The following is a 4,950-nucleotide window of genomic DNA, read 5'->3' as shown; positions in this document are numbered from 1 at the left end:
TGCTTTACCAAAAACTTAGAATGGAAATACCAAGTTTTTCATGGTTACAACCATAAGATTTCTTTCAAACCTCCACAATTTGAAATATATTAGTAACCAATATGATCATAAAGCATTACATTTAAGGCAATATGTAAAATCATTTGTTTTGTTACTGTTTGAATAAATACAGACTGAAGTGTAACAAAAGCAAGTTGCTTCCTTGATAAATAGTATTTGTATATGCTTTATTTAATTTGTGTAAATACCAACAGTTTCATGTGTTTGATGTTCATTAGACAAATAAAAACATATAAAAGCTAAAAAATTAGTTGTTCGAACAACATACATCATCAAAGTTTTTGAGCTAACAATCTGGAAGGAAGAAAACTAGTCAACAGAGCCCACCCCTAACTCTTGGGTTACTCCATTCTAATAGTGCTGGGGGGGAGGGACCCAGCTACAATTAATAGCTTCATCACTAACTTGCACTTAAATATAATCCTACCAACTTGTTTGTGGTGTAATCCAGTACTGTTATCAGTTTTTCTGTGGGCTATTTTTAACATATTCATTTGGTCAATGGCTAGGATATTAATCATTCACCCCCCCCCCCCTTGTGTTACAGGTTTTTATTTGATCGTGGAATGGATTTTAAATGATTTTTTTGTGCAGGTTGTGCTAATTTTTCTGGAGTGGTATTTAAAAAAGAAGTTTGAGGTGGCTTTACTGGATTTTTGGTGATTTTTTTAAAAATATATGAAGTAAATTATCAAAATGCTGATAGCTACTCGTTAACAAACAGAAAATATTTCATTCAGTTTTCAATTCTGAAACTGGTTGTTAAAATTTTCCCTGCAATTGAACAAATGTAACATTCATTTTTTTTTACCTGAATGTTCTAATACAAATATAACAAAATGCAACAATTATAAGATAGTGAAAAAGATTCCCATAAACATTATATATCTACATTCCCTCTAGATTACAGAAAAAATACAGGTTTTTCACACGACTGACCACTTGCATTTTATGCATGTATAGATCCTGATCTAATTGTATTGTTTTAAATAAAATATTGCCCATATTTATTAAATTCCACCTTGTATACAGCAAGTAAGATTTCATTACAATAACTGAAATCGGACCAACCTCTTGGGAGGGCCTCATTCAAGGGGAAGGTGTAATGCACTCATCCCCTTAGGTGGCACTGTGCTAAAATTTTCCATTGATATTCTAAGCATACTACATAATTTTTCATGTGATCATTTTGTTATAGTTTCTTATATCATATGTATGGAAAACACAGAAAAGAACCATATGAACTGATATTGAAATAAGTTTAACTTTAATGTTGCTCCAAAGAAGAGGTTTCATGTATCCATGGCATCAAAGAGAAGAGCATTATTTTTTCTTGTAGCAACAGGACAGGAACCAAGGACCCCTGAACACACAGTCTGATATGCTAACTAGACCACACTCAGCCCAAAGCTAAAGTAATAGCCGTATTTACTGAAATGGCAAGCCATGCATTTTGAAATAACAAAACAGTAGTGATTTGAGTGCTTATATAGACACACACACACACACACACATATATAAGATATTTGAAAATAATTCACACCAAGTACACAAATATATAACCAGGCAATAAATGATCCATAAGTTTATATAGAAAGAACAGAAATGTCAAAAAACAATTCTTTATCTAAGCTTTTGATTAGAGCTGAGAAATAAGTGGTATTTGCTAATCTATGAATCAATATCCCCATTAATCAATTAATTACAATTGATTAGTACAGTGCTCTTCCATCCTCAAACCTGGTAAGTACAAGAGAGACTGCATAATTCTTTTTGTGATTCGTAGCATACACATTTTACGGACATCATAACAGTACAATCTGCAATGTTAAACATCCCTTATGTGACATAATTTTAGTGTATTGACTGACTGACAGACAACACACTACTGTATTGTGTTGCGATTGTTTAAAACAGATGACCTTCCAGGCAGCCTTTGACCTCCTTTTGGGGAAATAAAACAAAGTTGCTACGATCCATAAAATGAACTCTTTCAAAAACCTTTAGCAAATTAGTAAAACTAAAAACCCTTTCCTAAAGTCATTTTGAGAATCACTAATTAAATGAAAACTTTCCAAGTGCTTTTACTTCTGATAACAGATCCCAGTACCTTTCTTAGAAGAGAAATGAAACTAATAAGCCATTAGTTTCTTAGATCTCTCCAGGCATCCTTTTGGGAAAAAAAACATGAATAATATTTAGCAATCATCCCATCACCAGCAATACTGCCATGGCAAGAGCCTTCTGCAAAATAGTTGTTAGTCTCCACTATCTCTTCACTGGATTTCTTTAATTTGTTTATAATAAATCTCATAAGGACAAGGAGATTTATTCTCTAGAAATTATATTTACACTTCGAAGTTACAGAAGTGAGAAGAAACAGAAAGTTACTTGCATCTAGCCGTGTTACAAATTACAGTTCAGAGTACACATTTGTAAGTTGTTACAAAAATGTTTAAAAAAATGTAGCATAACATGTAATTTGTTTATAAGTTATATTATTACGAGTATGAGTCTGATTAACAATTAAACACTTAATAATATCTTACCCATCTTCACTTGTAATTCTCCTGTTTTCTCTTTCGCTTATAAAAATTTAAGATTTGTGAAGTAGACTTTGCTTTCAATAAGGCACTCACACACCCTAATATGAATATTTCGTCACTGACTTAAATTTTAGTTATGCCGTGAATTTCTGGCCGCCAATATTATGTGCCCAAGATAGTATTTCAATGTCAAACAAGTCTAAATGCGAGAGACGAATACACGAGGCTCTCATATGAATCACGTGATTTTATGTAATATATATTACAACTTATTGGCTATTCAAGGTCAAACAAGTCTAAGTGCGAGAGTCGAACACGCGAGGATCTTATTAAGAGGAATCACGTGATGTTGTGGAACTTATGCCGCAATGTTGAATATTAAGTCGTATTATTAATACTGCGTTGTAAGTTGCATTTCTGAAAGGTTTTTTTTCTTACATAAATATCCTTTAAGTATATATCTATAGTATATACACACTTTAATGGGGAAGGGAAAGCAAAATCAATGGAATTTGTCACCATCAGTTAGCCATGACATTTCAAACAATGGATGCGTTATATTATGCGATCTTTCGATTACTTTTAAACGTGTTAAAATCATATTCTGTTCCGATCACTTTGGGGATTTCCTACTGCAAGTCAGCAATTTTCTTTAATTATCACAGTTCTTCTTTATATATCAATATATGATTTTGTTGAATATGAATTACCATCAAGGAGAAGCATAGTCGAGGAGGGTGGGTCTAATGACCACTCCATCATTCTAAAACTGTTTTTTTAACTTGAAAAAGACTTAACCAAGACGTTTACAACTCAGCACCCTATTACTGTGGGGTAAACTAAGCTCATATTTGTGTTTGTTCTCTTATTAAGTTTTGAATACTTTCGTTTTACAATTTTCTGCTAAGCTAAGGTAAATCACTTGAATTCTTTGTGTAGAAGAAAAGGTCTACACTGTTTTCGAAAACGTCCGACCTGTATTGCTGGCTACGCACCTGACAATGCATTTCTATCTTGTAATATTATAGTATTTATTGAGAATTTATCATTTATTCGGTGTATATATTGGTTTTAACACAACACCTAAATATCTCGTTCTTTTGTTATTTTCGAAGGGATAATACAGTTCAGTGTACACTGTAAAAGTTGTTACAAAGATTTATATCGAAAACGAAACACAATATGTAATGGATTTATAAATTACATTACTATAATTAACAGTATTAGTCTGATTAATGATTAAACATTCAATGTTATCTTACCCATCTTCACTTGTTCTTTTTTCACTTATATAAATTTAAAAATTATAAAGTTGACTGTTTTCAACAAGACAATTACACAACCTAGCTAAGTGGATTTCGTCACTGTTTTAAATTTAGTTATACCGTGAATAACCTGACGCCAGTATCACGTGACTCGGGGGGAGTAATTCAAGGTTAAACGAGTCTAAATTCGAGAGTCAACCAACGCACGAGGCTTTTACTAATAGGAATCACTTGATGTTAGAATAATTTGTTCTATGGCGAAATGTTGAATATCAAGTGGCATTATTAACACTGCAGCAGTATTTATTGTTGTTTCTTCATCTTTATTTTTACATAAATTCCATTTCAAAATATTTTCAAATGCAGCTTGTAGTAAGTAAGAAAAGGCAAAATCAATGGCATTTGTCATCATGACTTATAGCTATGACATTTCAAATAATAAATAAATGATAAGTGATATTGCTTTCTTAACATAAAGTAACAAAATGGCTATCAGCACTCTATCCACTATGGAGAATCGAACCCCGATTTTAGCGCCGTAAGTCCATGAACTTACCACCGAACCACAAAGAGACATTAATGGGATGATTCCATGACATATGATTACCTCTTTATGAATTAAAACCACCTTTAATTCCATGGTGTTTTCTGATTGTCACCAAGTTTCTTTAATTATAACTGTTATATGGTGCATCAATATATTTTCTTGTAATATTATGGTATTTATTCTGATTTTATCATTTTTTCGTATATGCACAAGCTTTAAGATATTAGTGGTCGCGAAAACCATTAAGTTGATTTCGTTCTAGCTGCAATTGTTTATTTGTTATTACAGAGGGTATAATTCCTGGTCTTTCCTTAAAAGAGGATGCTGCAGTACTGCATGTTGTACAAGGATGTTAACAGCAATGTCTTTCAATGGTAGTTTTGGTGATATTTCAATATTACACTCTCACCTATGTTTGAATGAGAGTGACCAGTCAATGAGTAGAACAAGTGGCTCTATGCAAATACTATGTTTATTGTAAAATATGAAACTGTTGTGAGCTACATTTTTAATACTATAATTTAGATATTTG

At 32.2% G+C, this 4,950-nt stretch overlaps 1 protein-coding gene across 2 annotated transcripts in view; it reads right to left on the bottom strand.

Moving 5' to 3' along the window:
• Positions 1-3,974, bottom strand: part of LOC106457928 (solute carrier family 25 member 38-like) — a 32,502-nt gene extending 28,528 nt beyond the window's left edge. Inside the window, exon 1 of one of the 2 annotated variants that reach the window (XM_013917375.2) lies at positions 3,869-3,974. The gene's annotated coding sequence lies outside the window, so the exon portion shown is untranslated. Of the gene's footprint in view, positions 1-2,609; positions 2,836-3,868 lie in introns of those variants that run through there. The other variant, XM_013917376.2, reaches the window with a different exon arrangement.
• Positions 3,975-4,950: the final 976 nt, after the last annotated feature.

The sequence above is a fragment of the Limulus polyphemus genome, unplaced genomic scaffold (genome assembly GCF_000517525.1).
Source record: "Limulus polyphemus unplaced genomic scaffold, Limulus_polyphemus-2.1.2 Scaffold393, whole genome shotgun sequence".
Taxonomy (NCBI): domain Eukaryota; kingdom Metazoa; phylum Arthropoda; class Merostomata; order Xiphosura; family Limulidae; genus Limulus; species Limulus polyphemus.
Note: the sequence above shows the minus strand (reverse complement) of the source record. Positions and strands in the feature narration are given on the sequence as shown.